Source organism: Barbus barbus (assembly GCF_936440315.1).
Source record: "Barbus barbus genome assembly, chromosome: 16".
NCBI lineage: Eukaryota > Metazoa > Chordata > Actinopteri > Cypriniformes > Cyprinidae > Barbus > Barbus barbus.
Genome location: NC_136744.1, coordinates 23,626,447 through 23,642,981, shown reverse-complemented (window position 1 = coordinate 23,642,981; position 16,535 = coordinate 23,626,447). Strand labels below are relative to the sequence as shown.

The 16,535-nt window shown below is 38.1% G+C and overlaps 1 pseudogene across 1 annotated transcript in view; it reads left to right on the top strand.

The window, feature by feature from the left end:
• Window positions 1-310: 310 nt before the first annotated feature.
• LOC306882570 (protein eyes shut homolog) overlaps window positions 311-16,535 on the top strand; it is a 219,487-nt pseudogene continuing 203,262 nt past the window's right edge. The window contains exons 1-4 of the transcript in view: window positions 311-1,073; window positions 4,192-4,308; window positions 8,914-9,105; window positions 10,610-10,719. The product of the transcript in view is annotated as a protein eyes shut homolog (transcript). The remainder of the gene's footprint in view (window positions 1,074-4,191; window positions 4,309-8,913; window positions 9,106-10,609; window positions 10,720-16,535) is intronic.

Genomic DNA, 16,535 nt, shown 5'->3' with positions numbered 1-16,535 from the left:
TTGAAATTTGATAGAGCGTTTGCACCCGGAAACTGTGACGGGTAACATCAGAATTTTCATTTTTATGTAAAATAGTCCTGTAGCGCTATATGTAACTTTGAGATATTTATTTTTTTTTCAATTTTCAAGGCAGTAATCATGCTATTTTTGCAACATGCTACATTATTGGATTGAACACATTTGCTTACAAACATCTACATGCTTGTTTTACAATCAAAACCTACTGTTCAGCATTCCAGAAATGCATCTGGCTGAAGTAACGCATCAAGTGGCTAAATAAAGAAACAGTCAAGATTGAGGAAAGACAAACATGAGAAACCCAGACCTAGTTATCATTGCCTTGCTGCTCAGCTGTGTAATAGATGGTACCGTCTACAGCCAGGTAACCTGCCGCAGAGCCACTTCTCGTGAATGGCACACTCAGCCAAAGAACATCAGTGTGAGGTGTACCCTTATGGAGAACACCTGCAGCAGCTTGACCCCTTGCTGGAATAGACAAACAGAAACAAATGGACGCTTGTGGACAACTGGGCCATATCACTTTCCTCAGCTTTGCCCACTGGAATTTCAACTTGGAGATGTGATGTTTGTTTCTGCTGACAGAAAGCTGGAACAATATGGTGTCCATCTAATCAATGTGTCCAAAGATGAGTTTGAAAATTGCTTGATTTTAGAGCCACAAAAGGAGCAGTTGGTGTTTGCCAACAGTATTAATGGCACTTTGCAAGTGGAATCGAAATGGCTGACATCTGGTATGAATTACTTCATGGTCGATCATAGAGGCAGTAGTCATCTGTGTAGGCTTGGCCTACGCATTGCACTTCTGGTAAAGCCTCAGTACTGCCAGGGCTCACCTCTTCTCCGTCTGTGTTCGGGAAATGGTGAATGCAGAACTACATTTAAAGATGATTCATTTAGCTGTCAGTGCCACAAACACTTTTCAGGACATTATTGCGAGAACACTGATGGATGCTATGATCAGCCATGCTTAAATGGAGGCACCTGCCTGAGAAAGAAAACAGCCTACACAGATCTCTCACCTTATGAATGTCTTTGCTCAGCTCCATTTACAGGTGAGGAACTCTAGTTTGCCTTAAAGAACATGTGTCTGTTATTTAATACACCTTTTGCAACTTAAAGGCATATTGCGAGCTCAATGCAAGTTAAGCTCAATTGACAGCTTTTATTGCATTAAGCAAAACCTGCAGTAAGAATTATGCACCTAAAAGGGAAGTACTCATGAGTTGGAATTTAAATTAAATCGGCCACACTCCACAGAAAGTTTGGAAAGACAGGAAGAAGAATTTATGAATGCAATTTGTTTTTTGTTTTTTTGTTTGTTTTTTTATTAAGCACATGTAATGCATTCTAGAAAATACAATTTTCTTTGACGCTGGTCCACAAAAGTTAAATGATTAAATATGATGAAATACATAAATGTAATACATTTCAACCTTTAAACCTCCAATTTTTCTAAACTTTTCAATTTTCAAACTTTTAACCTTTGAATTTCAGTAAATTTTATTTCAATTAATTTGAATGCTTTCTTACATTCAAAATCCAATTCTGATTTCTGTTTGCTGATTTAAATCAAATTCAGGAATTTAAAAGGTATTTTTAATTAAATTATGAATGGTGCACGACACTGTTTATTTCCATTGAAAATGCCTAGCTATAACCCGTCCGTAATTTTTGCTTTAAAAAAAAAAAAATTAATAAAAATACGGGACAAGTCAAAAATATTTTCTGTTGCAATAATCATTATGCCACAAATGCTGCCGACTGAGCTTAATGCTAGCTTAACATCGCTTTAATGCAGAGTCCATTATGAATCCATGCTGACCTTTCAATCATAATGGATGGGGGAGGTTTAATGGGTGTCCACCCACCTACAGAGTACAGCCTAGTTTCTTTAAAGACACTTATTTATTATTTATCTGTCATAATTGCAAGTGTTCTACATTTAGCACTGTGCAATTATTTCAAAACTAGAGCCCCTATGGACCATTTATTTGAATAAGCATTTTTAAAATGATTGTATCTCCCACCCCCATCTCCTTAGTTCTCTAATCATGGTAATTATTCTCATATGTTTTTGTGCCACCTGAAAGTATTCTTTAATTGTGCGATACTTTATAGTTTTCCTCCTCCTACCATTTTATTTTCTTCTCCCAATCTTGCTTGTCAATAAAATCGGCTTTCAAATGTTGTTTAAATGTTGGTCTCTTGGTGAGCACCAAGGAGAGTAGAGTATTCATAGTGGTGTAATGTTGTCATACTAGCTAATGTGGTTTGTTTTTATGTCTACTGAATAATTAATTGTAAAGCACTGGAGGCGTTCCTTAGAGACCGCTGGGTAACATGCTATCATAACTGGGCCAGTGTGATCTGAGTCACATTAAAGCAGAGAACCGAAATTGATCACAGTTGGTAAATATCATAACCAAGTCACTCGCTCCATCTTCAGCTCGAAGACATTAAAGGGGTCCTATTATGCTCTTTTACAAAGTCTTGATTTTGTTTTGGGGGTGTACTAGAACATGCTCTCATGCTTGGTGGTTCGAAAATCGCACTATTTTTCACATAATTTACATTATATTACAATACCTCTCTCCCCAGCCTTGCGCAAACGGCTCGATTAGTTCCGGGTTTGATGAAGGCCCAACTTCCGAAAAGCGAGTGTTGTGATTGGTTAGCTGTCCCAGTGTGTTGTGATTGGCGAACAGCTTAGACGGTGTTTCAGTACCGCCCCGCCTCTTGCCAAAACAGTAAGTTTGTCAATATTGCTATATCAGTTCAGACCCCGAGAATATTGAACATTGTATTGAATTTAATATTTAATTGAACCGTTGCGGTCAAATAATTTGCGGTGACGTTCAATTAAAAAATTCAGTTCAAAAAAGAAAATGGCTTAAATTTTACTCTCCTCCTCACACAGTGCTATCGTATTAAGTCACCTTTATTTATATAGCGCTTTTTTACAATGCAAATTGTGACAAAGCACTGCACAATATCAAAAAAGGAAAATAATGTGTCAATAAGTTTAAATAGTGTCTTTGCAATAAGGTCGGCGATATCGCTGGAAATGAAGCGTCCCCAACAGCCAGAGGCGACAGCGGCAAGGAACCAAAACTCCATCGGTGACAGAATGGAGAAAAAACCTTGGGAGAAACCAGGCTCAGTCGGGGGGCCAATTCTCCTCTGGCCAAACAAACCAGCAGTTCAGTTCCAAACTGCAGCAAGTCAGATTGAATGGGCTCAGCTGGTTCCAGTGGTCTTTTCCGATGGCTGTCTAAGTGGCGGGGTCCTCAATGGGGATCTGTCTCTGGCGTTCATTCAGGTGTCTGGCCTCTGCCTATGATCAGGGACACATACGTCATCTCCCGGCGCTGATCCTCCATCTCAGGTGTTCGGTCATCTCAGATCATGTAATGGTTGGATCCAGACTGAAGTTCTGTAATTCCTAGCAGAAACGGAGAGACAAGCAGAGACATGATTAGCGTAGCTGCTGTTCCATCTAAGCAAAAATAAATTGTTCAACCCAAGCTAAAGAATAATAATAATAATGTACGTCTGATCAGATATAACTGCAGTACAAGATTATAAGATGCATTATGTGAATGCTTGGCTAAAGAGATGTGTCTTTAATCTAGATTTAAACAGAGAGAGTGTATCTGAACCCCGAATGTTATCAGGAAGGCTATTCCAGAGTTTGGGAGCCAAATGTGAAAAGGCTCTACCTCCTTTAGTGGACTTTGCTATCCTAGGTACTACCAAAAGTCCAGAGTTTTGCGACCTTAGAGAGCGGGTTGGATTGTAGCGTGGTAGAAGACAAGTTAGGTACGCAGGTGCTAAACCATTTAGGGCCTTATAGGCAAGTAATAATAATTTGTAAATGATACGGAACTTAATAGATAGCCAGTGCAGAGACTGTAAAATTGGAGTAATATGATCATTATTTTCTTGATCTGGTAAGAACTCTAGCCGCTGCATTTTGGACTATCTCAATAAGTAATATCTCTGTCTTATCTGACTTTAGTAGGAGGAAATTATTGGTCATCCAGTCTTTTACACTTTTTACACAATCTATTAGCTTAGATAGTTGAGAAGTTTAGAAGACGTCAAGAAGTGGATAATGTACTGAATAAATATGCATGAATTCAATGTAATATCTATATTTTCATACTCTAGGTGTCAACTGCTCTGAAATCATTGGACATCAAAATTGCAGTAAAGGGTGCAAAGAAGGAGCTTGTGTACAAGTCTCCTCAACTTCCTACAGATGTGAATGTTTCACAGGATATACAGGCAAGTATGATTACAGTTTTTGCTTAAAATCAAACACATTCAATTAGATGTCTGTTTTAGAAAGCCACTGTAAATTATGCACTTCACAATAGAGCGATATTTCTTCTGAGGTCCAGTAATGGATGTTTAATTTCTTACTGTTTGGCTTCATTTGACTCATTATGTTTTGATAATGAGTCATGTGATTAATGAAGGGTCATTTTGGCTGCCGTCACAATGGCAGCGCAATTATGCAAACTCAAATCTGAGTGAGGCTTTTTCTATCTCTGCTCACATTAAGCTGTCTTTCCTAAGTGAAGACGCAGATTTGAAAAACGGAACAAGTGAAGCCTTCATATAAGAAAGTCTATAAAAGATTCTTGGTGCATAAATGGCCAATTATTTAATAAAGGCTTTGGCTGTGGCTTATTTGAGTTATATGCTCAGGTCGATAAAACTCATGAATGGGGCCTCTCCTGTAGAAAAGAGACAGTCCTGTGTCCTTCCCAATCTGTTTATAAGGCACGACCATGACATGCTTTTGGAAATTAGTTGAGTCTCATTTGCTTCTGTAAAACCATTGCTGGGCTAATGAGCATCTCACCCACAAATGTGTAACAAAAGTTTCACCGTCCCTTGGGTGTTCCTGATAATAACATCATGATGAAGTCTCCAGTCTGAGGTCCAGGTGGCCTTTGCTTGTTGATTAATTGAATTTTGTGTAGCAGCAGTTTGTTCAAGCAGATAGCAGCCTTTAATGTCATGCCTACAGCTTTAATGCGGAAGAAAAATCTCTAGTTTGTCTAACACAGATTTAGGACTATCACAGTTTATGATGAATTTCCACTTAAGATTCACCACTCACAGTAAAACGGCTATGGAACACTTGCGATCTGCATCACGAAAACTGGCCTCTTTTGAGAATACCATCAGCTTCATTATTTAAAAAAAAATCAAATATGATTTTGAAATGGTCTCTAATGCTTTCAGACAGGCAGCATCTTTTTTGAGGATCTGACTCAAATCCTTTTAGTTGTTTGTAAGTAGCAATTTCATGTTTGCCAACCTGATCCACACCACATTATGTGGTCAAATTGGTTAGGAAAGATTTTAAGTTTATTATTTATTAATAAATATTTATTATCATATACATTATACACATTTTCATGCTGTTAACTTTATATTAAACAATTTATTTTAATTTAGCACCACTGTATCAGTTGGTACATCAAACATGATCGCTTCATGTTAAGTTGACTTAAAACGTATATTCTTTGGCGTAACACTGTGTTTACATTTTCAAACAATCTGTTTCAATCAAGTAACTCGATCAAAAAAGGCAGTCAAAAAAATGAATTTTGCTGCTTCTTCAGTTTATTTAAGGAAAACAAGTAAATTATTCACCCAGTTATTGAATAGTGAATATACATGAATGTGTAAATACAGTTAAGCATCTGATGCTTATGTTGTATGATTTTAGCGTTACACAGCTTAAGAGTTCAGCACTGCGGTTAAATGTGACAGCTTTGAGTACCTTCATGTTTGCTTCAGTGTAAAGTTCACTTTTGGACATTAATTCTTTCTGAAGTATTCAAAAAATCTTACAATGCTGGTAGGGTTTTGAGGATAAATTATTTGCATCTGATTTTCCTTTACCGCAGCTTCATTTTACTAATGATTCAGCTCAATTAGACAGAACTGTTGAGCTTTGACGTCAGTACATGTCAAGTCAAGTCAAGTCAAGTCACCTTTATTTATATAGCGCTTTTTTACAATGCAAATTGTGTCAAAGCACTGCACAATATCAAAAAAAGGAAAATAATGTGTCAATAAGTTTAAATAGTGTCTTTGCAATAAGGTCGGCGATATCGCTGGAAATGAAGCGTCCCCAACTAAGCAAGCCAGAGGCGACAGCGGCAAGGAACCAAAACTCCATCGGTGACAGAATGGAGAAAAAACCTTGGGAGAAACCAGGCTCAGTCGGGGGGCCAATTCTCCTCTGGCCAAACAAACCAGCAGTTCAGTTCCAAACTGCAGCAAGTCAGATTGAATGGGCTCAGCTGGTTCCAGTGGTCTTTTCCGATGGCTGTCTAAGTGGCGGGGTCCTCAATGGGGATCTGTCTCTGGCGTTCATCCAGGTGTCTGGCCTCTGCCTATGATCAGGGACACATACGTCATCTCCTGGCGCTGATCCTCCATCTCAGGTGTTCGGTCATCTCAGATCATGTAATGGTTAGATCCAGACTGAAGTTCTGTAATTCCTGGCTACCACGGGATGTTAATCCCGTGGCAGAAACGTAGAGACAAGCAGAGACATGATTAGCGTAGCTGCTGTTACATCTAAGCAAAAATAAATTGTTCAACCCAAGCTAAAGAATAATAATAATGTACATTTGATCAGATATAACTGCAGTACAAGATTATAAAATGCATTATGTGTATGCTTGGCTAAAGTGTATGCTTGGCTAATGTGTATGCTTGGCTATATCAACACAGTCCCTCACATATTCTTGGGGCACCTTGTAAGGAAGTGAAAGTAACTGGTCTCCATTTCTGCTCTGTTTGGGCCCCCTGTAGGGCCAGCAGCTCTCTGACTTTGCCCAAGCTGTCACCCCATTAATCACAGTGAAGTTAACGGCTGGCCCGGGTACCGACTGCCCTTACGCACATATAATAATGAGCCCCACACATGGGACACTTCAAATGCGATTTTCTTTTGATTCCACTCTCTTGTGTACCTTATTCAGACTGCCAGGGGTGTTTATATCCGCATGTTACAGAATTAATAGGATATGCCCTATTGGATACATTATTAATTTTGCTATTCACCTGCCCCATGGTTTTTGTGGAAATTCAGATGGTGTAATTGTCTTGTTTCTGAGTGGTTTTAATAGGTTGGCTTCTGATTTGGTTGGGTGATATCTCAAGGTAGTACACAGCAGGGTGTCGCGATCCGATTCATATCACTGCGTTTATGATTTTCATCTACCTTCATGAAGTCATAAGCCTTTATCAAACACTGAATCATGTACCTATATAATGCATTACTATTTCAAAGACCTCCTGCGAGGAAGAGTTGCCAATCAAAGATAGTTCTTGTGGAAGAATAAAATAATATATTGAGCTTGGAGTTTTTATAATGTCAAGAGGTTTTCATTTTCAATTTCCCACTGTGGATCCCAGAGAAACACTGCAGAGAGACGTACAGTTAGACTGACGCCCAATGGTGTGTCCTCAAAAGCAGTTGGGCGCCTCTGGGACAGATGACCTTTGTATCATCCTGTGAGCTTAACACGCTAGAATATGCTTTAAAAAACTGAACGACAAAAGGAAAGGAAAACACAGTAACAAGGAAGATAAATGAGTTAGCTCCTGCTGAGGAACATGGAGGGAAAAAAAAAAGAAAAAGCAAGCAGAGCACCACTAGGGAATAAAATCAAATCATGTTCACCTTGAACCTACAGTGCTGCATAGTCAAGTCTAAATTTAACCTGCGGGGAGCGGAAATCAGACTGATGTTCCAATCCACGGTTACCTTAGAGGAACCGGCAGCCTAGATGTTCTCGGTCCAAAGCCTTCAGCCTGTTTGATTGGGTTGTTCGGTTCAGGGAAGATGGGGACTTAATTTGGACCCTTGAACCTCCACATTAGTGAAGCATTGAGAAAAATGAGGGGGGGGGGCATATGAGCTTTACGTTCTTATTTTTCATCAGACCAAATGAGAGTCGTGGGACGCCATGCTGAGGCTCTCAGTACTGTTGATATGCTGGAGTCCGCTGTCATTGCAGTCATAAAGTTTGAACATTTGTTCTCACTAAGCAGTCAGAAGCTAATAGTTATTATGAAGATGATTTGGAAGCTAAAGTGCAGCTGTGTTAAATCAGACTAGTAATGTATTTAAAAAAAAAAAAAAAAAACATGATTCTTTGTACAGTTGCATTTTTTTTAATTTCTTGAAATTTCTTAAAAGCCCTATCAGAAACAGGTAGTGCCATAATAGGCACTGGTAAACAGAATAACATACTTTAATAAAATAACTAATGATATTCAGCTAAACAAAAGATTCCGAGAGGGAATGGGCTATTGAAAATCCCAATCTATCTGTGATTTGATCTTTGACGCAAACCTAGCATAAGTAAAGACAAACCTAATAAAAAGAAAAGGTAAAACAAAAGTAAAGAAAAGCTTAAATCAAATAAACAAACCCTGACACAAAATTTCAGGTATAATTTTTAGCATCTACACAAAGTTTTCGCACAAGCAAGTAACAATGTTGCACTGTAATAAATTTGCCCTGGAACTTGATGGATTTACAAATGTGTTATCATAAGTAACAGATTGATAACATTGTGTTGCATAGAACTGTTGTAAAAGTTAAAATAACAAGAAGAACTGGCAAATAAACACATTAATTTTATTCCACCTGTTTTAAGACAAAAATACAGACTTACTGATGAATCTTGATTTTATCAGTGTGATTTTAAGCACAAATGCGTGCTTACGCACAGTTAGCGAATGAGACCCAGTGTCTAAATCAGAAATGCTTTGACAGAACCATGTGTTTTTATTCATTTTAATTATGCTCATTTTATAGTCATTCATTCTCAATAAATTATTTAATTGCAGGTACTTACTGTGAGCGAAAGAGGCTTCTGTGCGATTCAAACCCATGCTGGAATGACGGTCGCTGCTAATGGATATGTTTGCACATGCCCAGGGGGCTTCACAGGCCTCAACTGTGAGACCACCACTGAGGCTGACAGCTACTGCAAGTCTAACGGATGTCAACTGGACGAAGCTTGTGCCACAGACAAACTTGTGAGGCCTTTTCCTTTTTTTTTCTTACATTGCTCATAATGATGTTTATTTTTTGCCTGAGAGAATGTGATTAATTTGAAATGCCACATGCAAATTTCTGTGACACTCCTGAAGCAGATCAGCCTGTGTCATGTTGAAGGTTACAATAACCATTAATAATTGTTTTAATAGCAGAATGGGTATGGCATATGTAACAATGTTTTTGATTGGACTTGATCAAGCTGTTGTATATTCAGTATAGAACAAAAAATGGAATTATGGGACATTTCTGCCATGTTCACTTAGAAATGTTTCCCTGGATTGTTACAGTTACAGTCTGCTGCTCGTGAGCCATTACTGTGATGAAGAGATGAATTTAGAAGAAAGTGGGCCAGTGGCAGACTAATTGTCTGATGTGACCTTCATTTACTCGGTAGTGAAATTCAGCACATAGGCCTGTCCGTAGCAAATTCTCATGAGATGATTTAACCATTTGAGAGCATGGATAGTAAATATAGACTTTAATCTCTCTCTAACACACATACACACACTCAGACACATTAAATTGATTTGTTTGACATTGATTTGGTCTGTCTGAGACATCCTCCTAAGAGAGCTCATCTGTATGAAAATGAAATAATCCTTCATGCCGCTCTGCACCGATGCTTATATTAGTGGGAGTCTCTGTCCTTCATCTGGGATTGTTCTCTGCTTCTATTACTCATTTTTGAACGACTGAGTCAGAAATGTTATTGATGTCAGGATTGGTTAGTGCAAGTCAGAGAGCAGAATTGGCTAATGACTTTTCTATACTGCTTTTTCAGCTCTGGATGCTGCAGTGCTGGTTATTTCCTTGTTTTTTCATGATCAGTTAAAAAAAAAAAAAAAATGTAAGTCCCTAATTTTGTTTGTCCTGTAGGCAGATCTGGTCCTGTTTTGCATATTTCCTCTAAAATATAGGTGGTTCTGTTGGTCTCCAACTAGGAAGTGGTAATGTCAGTAGTTGCGGAACAGGATAACAACTCAAAACACAAACTAAATCACTCCAGCTTTAATCAAGTCTGTTTATACTTCAAACAAGTTCATGGGCTCTTACTTTTTTGTCTCACCGTACCGCTATGCAGTCATATTATTTTATATGGAATTAAATGATTTAATTAACAAATATAATATTATCACTTTTATTTTATGTCAGACCATTACATCAAGGCCAACTTGTGATGGTGTAAAACTAAATAAATTACTTGGAATGTTTAAATTTATCAAAACTAGGAGTAAGACTCATAAATAAATATTACTGTGGTTACTGTGTTTGGCTTTCAAATTACTGGAAATGTGGGTTTGCAGATCTCCTGGGACGAGCCCCTGTTCTGGCCAGGCGCCAAACTCTATTTTGGTGGAAAAGTGTTAAGTGATGCAAATATAGAGTGTTCAAGCTCACCTTAGTGTGTGATTAGATTTAAGCATGTTTCTCCACTTGACATGTAACTAACCTCCTTGGGCTGTTACTTTTTCTTTGATACAGAATTCCACAAGTACTTGCGCAGACCTGGAATGTTCGGAGCTGGCAGAGATGTGTGGCACTTTGCCCTGTCTCAACAGTGGCATAGTTCAGAATGGCCAGTATCATTGCAGGTAAGAATACATAAAGACGTATTAGGTCAGATCCACAGGATTGTAAATTACTGATTTTGATGGAATTGCGGAATCCAGACATAAAAACGGAATTTACAAAATAACGTGGAATGTGACAAATTTCGGATAGATAAATCAAAAGTAGGTCAGTACACTTAAATCAAGACTCGATATGGTCAAGCACAGGGGTCACCAAACTTGTTCCTGTAGCACCGGTGTCCTGCAGAGTTTAGCTCCAATCCTAATCAAACACACCTGAACCAGCTAATCAAGGTCTTTCTTGGTATATTTGAATCTTCAAGGCATGTGTGTTGAACTCTGCTGGACATCAGCCCTCCAGGACCCAGTGTGGTGACCCCTGGTCTAGTGTTTGTGAATATTAAGCTGTAAAAATACATTTTAAATATGAATCCTCCTTGTCTCTCTGTGAATGAAGTTCATGTGAGTACATGAACATTATCTCTAGAACTGCTCTTGGAATCTCTAAGAATCACTTCATTAGCAGTTTCTTTCGAGAAAAACTACCATCATATCATATACCAACAGAAATTTAAAGGTCTTCACAGCAACCCATCAAAATAAAAGTTTGGTTTACCTTGAAGAAACTGTGACAGAAATGTAATACTTATTACTACTACTAAAAAAAAATTAATTACATTTTTTTTTAAGGAATGTTTAACAGAAAAAATGTTTACCAGAATTTATTTAGTAGAAACATTTAAATACACAAAAAAAGAAAAGAAAAATAAATAAATAAAAACAATAATAGCTTATTTTTTAATAAAATCAATTATGATGCTTTTGATTATTACAATTTAATGAAACTATTAAAATGGAATCCAGAAAATTTATGAAAAACATAGAATTTTGTAAAAATTCAACTGAATTTGAGAAAGAAAAAAAAAAACATTTCATTGGTCCTTAAAAATGTCATTATTTTAATGTTAATAATTGCCATTAAATTGTGTGAATTTATTATTTTAATTAATACAGTAATTATAATATTTTTTGATTAATACAATTCGATATAACCATTAAAATAGAGTGTAAAAACAGAATTATGAAAAAAATAAAATGGAATTTGGGATATAAATGGAAACAGGACCCTACTTGAATGCATGTTATTGCAGTGTCAGAGGTGTGGTGGTCTATTTTAATGTCAATTTTGTGGTCTTATTTTCAAGTTTGATATATTGCTCTTATCTGTGTTTCTGGTTTGTTGCCTTCATTGATCCGAGGTGTATGTTGTTATTTATTAACCTATTTGTCTTGTGTGTGTTCGACTTCCGAGCATGTCTATGAAAAATTTTGTCTGACTTGAGACAGTGCCACTTCCACGATACAGTGACATAAGCCGTTAAAGTACAACGAGAGCAATTCGGATACAGCTGGCTTGCTCAGTCAGTGCAGCTTCTCCAGAGTTCTACAAGCTCTGATGATGACACAGCTGTTTCACGATTGGCCAGACTCAGTGATGACAACGATAAAGTGCTTTTCATGTTTATTCTGACAACTTCAGTTCCGCAAATGCTCCAAAATCAGGGTTTTTATAACGGCAGAATTTATTTCATGTACGCTTAATGCTGTATTGCATCATGCTTATCAAAATAAAACTAACATTATAGAACACACTTTAATGGTATTTAAATACCAATTTGCTGATCTTAATTATTTTATATACAGGCACTGTTTCTACTTGCTGCAACCTGGTCTTGTCTTCTGTAGACTTATTTGGTTGGTTGGTTAGTCCCTGTTCATGGTTCCTTGTTTATATTTTAGTGATTCAAAATAATTTCCACTTTAAGCCCCTTGTGAAAAAGAAGTGCACTTAAGTATACTTTTATAAAGTGTACTTATTGCAGAAATAATATACTTTGTAACTACGTGTCAACTACATGTCTACTAACTCTCATTAATGTGCAACTACATGTCTACTAACTCTCAGAGTGGACTGTTAGGTTAGGTTTAGGGTTAGTAGAATAAGTTGACATATACTTGCAAAGTTTCTAATAGTCAGTATGTTGTATGTTGTGGACCCATCAAAATAAAGTGTTAGCAGATATTAAGCAGACAGTCTACTAATACTCTAATGACTGCTAGTTGACATGTAGTTGCAAAGTTACTTACTGTTAGTAGAATGTCTAAAGTGGACTATCAAAATAAAGTGTTAACAATACAATAAGTTGAACTTTTGAGTGATTTTTTTAAAACCACTTAAGTGGGACTTTTTAGTACATCTTTATATGCACTCATAATTGCTTCTAGTGTCTTTAAAATATGATAAAAGTGTACTACTAATGTACTGACAAGCAATTGTTAGCTAAATTATACTTTAATGTCAGTTAACAATACACTTAAGCATGAATCAAATGTAATGTCTTCGACCACCTAAATGCATGTTATTTGTAATTGATTTCAAATATATTACAGTTTAAAATTACATTAAATGCAATTAGTTGAACTTTTGAGTGATATTTTTTAACCACTTAAGTGGGACTTTAGTATATTTTATATGTAGGCTACTTTGAAATATGGTAAATATGTACTTCTGAATAAGTAATTAATGTGAACTAAAATATACTTAAATGTCATTTCAATGTACTTAAATGTCATATATATCTGGCAATGAAGAAGAAATTTAGTATAGGCAATTTAAAATTTTATTTAAAAATTAATTACCTATTACAATCAACACTAACACAAAATGGAAAGCCCTCTACATTTATTGACAAAACAATCTCTAAAACAAATACAAAAAAAAGCTTTTTGCTGATGCACAAGAAAAACCCAACACTATACACAGCTGCAACACTTTAACTCACTTATTAGAAAGAGTCTGGAGAACAATGCAAAATCCCTTACATACTTACATACAAAAGTATGTAAGATTAAAGAAAATTATCATTCCATGTACAACAAATGAGACCTTATTGTAAAACATTACCAAACTGTGTCAATGGTACCCTCAGTTTCACAGACAAGGCTTAAGATCAGCCCTAGACTAAAATGTAATTCTGAGCTGTTTCAACTGAAAGAAACTTGCACTGACTGATCTTTAAAAATATCAGTGCCTTTGTTTTGTCTCAAGATGCACACCAGTAATGTTTTTTCTAAGGCATGTTAATGAAAATGGCTTAAATGTCTTTATTGAACTATGGCCTAATCTTGGCTTAGTCTAAACCCTGTCTGTGAAACCAGGCCATAAATTCTCAAACCTTTACTAGCACCAACATTAAACAGGACCGAAAGGTTTCTTCTAAAATCTTACTCCAGCATTAGTGAATGCAAGTTTGATTAAATTAATTAATTAATTAATAAAAATAAAAAAGTACTCCAAATGAACTTGCTGGGAAATGCTGTTTGTCAGTGTCCCAGAAGCTCTCCATCGGCAGTAAACTTGTCATGAAGCTGCATCTCCTCTGTTCGCGTGATTACAGAAACATGACGCGGAGTGCATCTTTTTAGATTAGATTAGATTAGATTAGATTCAACTTTATTGTCATTTATGCAGAGTACAAGTACAGAGCTAATGAAATGCAGTTAGCATCTAACCAGAAGTGCAAGAATATAGTGTTTTATATACATATAAGTGCAGAGTAAGTGAAGATATGATTTACAGAATATACAGTGGAATTGCTATATACAGTATTGAGCAGAGTATATACAGAATATAAAATAGGAATGCAGTGTAGGGATTGTATGTACATTATGAACAGAGCAATGTAGATTATATAGATTACAGATTATATATACACATTATGAACAGCAGAAACGTGAGGACAGTGGTAATAAATAAATACAGCTGGATGAGTGTGCAAAGTATTGATAGAACAATGTATTCTATGCAAAATAGCAGTAGTGCAATATTTTATAGAAATAGTTTACTGTGCTTGTACAGTAACAACTTTAAACAGTTTATAGTGTAATGACTTGAACGATGTGCAGTCTGTGCAAAATATGAGTAGTGCAAATGCATGTGTTTAAAGTACTGTGACCAGTGCAGTAATAAGCAGGTGCAGGTTAGATTGGTGGTGTGGCGTTCAGAAGTGTCACAGCTTCGGGGAAGAAGCTCTTCCTGAGCCTACTGGTGCGAGAGCGTAGGCACCTGTAACGCCTGCCGGATGGAAGGAGGGTGAAAAGTCCATGGTTAGGGTGAGAGGCATCCTTGATGATGTTTCTTGCCCTGCCCAGACAGCGCTTATAATAAATGTTCTCAATGGAAGTTAACTGGGTGCCGGTGATCCGTTGAGCAGTTTTCACCACCCGCTGGAGTGCTTTGCGGTCAGATGCGGAGCAATTGCTGTACCATACTGAGATGCAGTTCGTGAGTATGCTCTCAATGGTACAGCGGTAGAATTCCACAAGGATCCTGGGATTCAGGTGAACTTTCTTAAGGCTCCTTAAGAAGTAAAGGCGCTGCTGTGCCTTTTTGACCAGAGTAGAGGTGTTATGGGACCAGGTGAGGTCATCAGAGATGTGGATGCCAAGGAACTTGAAACTCGACACACGCTCCACTTCAGCTCCGTTGATGTAGATGGGTGTGTGTGCATGACTCCTAGTCCGCCTGAAGTCCACAATGATCTCCTTTGTCTTCTGGGTGTTTAGCTGTAGATTATTGGTGGCACACCATACAGCCAGGTGCTGCACCTCATCCCTGTAGGCTGATTCATCGTCATCCTTGATCAGACCTACCACCGTGGTGTCATCTGCAAATTTGATTATGGTGTTGGAGCCATAAACAGGAACACAGTCATGGGTGAAGAGGGAGTACAGGAGAGGGCTCAGTACGCAGCCCTGTGGCACGCCGGTGTTCAGGGTGATGATGGAGGAGGAGAGGTTATCTAACTTGACGGACTGAGGTCTGTTAGTCAGAAAATCTAGAATCCAATTACAGATGGGTGTGCTGATTCCAAGCTGGCTGAGCTTGGAGATCAGCTTGGAGGGGATTACTGTATTAAATGCAGAACTGAAGTCCATGAACAGCATTCTCACATGTGTGTTTTGACTGTCCAGGTGGGTGAGGGCAGAGTGAAGCGCTGTTGAGATGGCGTCCTCTGTTGACCTATTGTGGCGATAGGCAAATTGGAATGGGTCCAGTGTAGCAGGGAGACAGGATTTTAGGTGGGATGCAACCAGTTTCTCAAAACACTTGGCAATGATGGGGGTGAGTGCAACAGGACGGAAGTCGTTAGGGACCGAGGCAGTGGAATGTTTCGGTACTGGTACGATGGTGGAGGTTTTGAAGATAGTGGGGACAGTTGTTTGGGCCAGGGACAGATTGAAAATGTCCGTGAAGACCTCAGCTAGCTGCTCCGCACAGGCTTTAAGCACACGACCAGGTATTCCGTCAGGGCCAGCTGCCTTCCGTGCATTCACCTTACGCAAAGTGGAGTAAACGTCTGATGTGGAGAGAGTGAGAGGCAGTTCACTGGGTTGATGCTCAGCTTTGAGTGAGATCTCCTTATTATTTTGATCAAAACGAGCATAAAAGTGGTTGAGCTCGTTTGGGAGGGAGGCAGAGCTGGAGGGGGGCACAGAGTTAGGTGGTTTGTAATCCGTGATAGATTGTATGCCTTGCCACATACGCCGGGGGTCTGAAGAATTGAAGTGTTCTTCAATCTTCTGTTTGTGTGTGAGTTTGGCCTGGCAGATACCCTTCCTCAGGTTGGCTCTGGCTGAGCTGTAAGCCTCCTGGTCTCCAGACCTGAAGGCTGCATCTCTTGCTTTGAGCAGGAGGCGAACCTCTCTGTTCATCCAGGGCTTCTGATTGGGGAAGATTTTTATTTTTTTGTGTGTAGTCACTCTGCTCACACAGC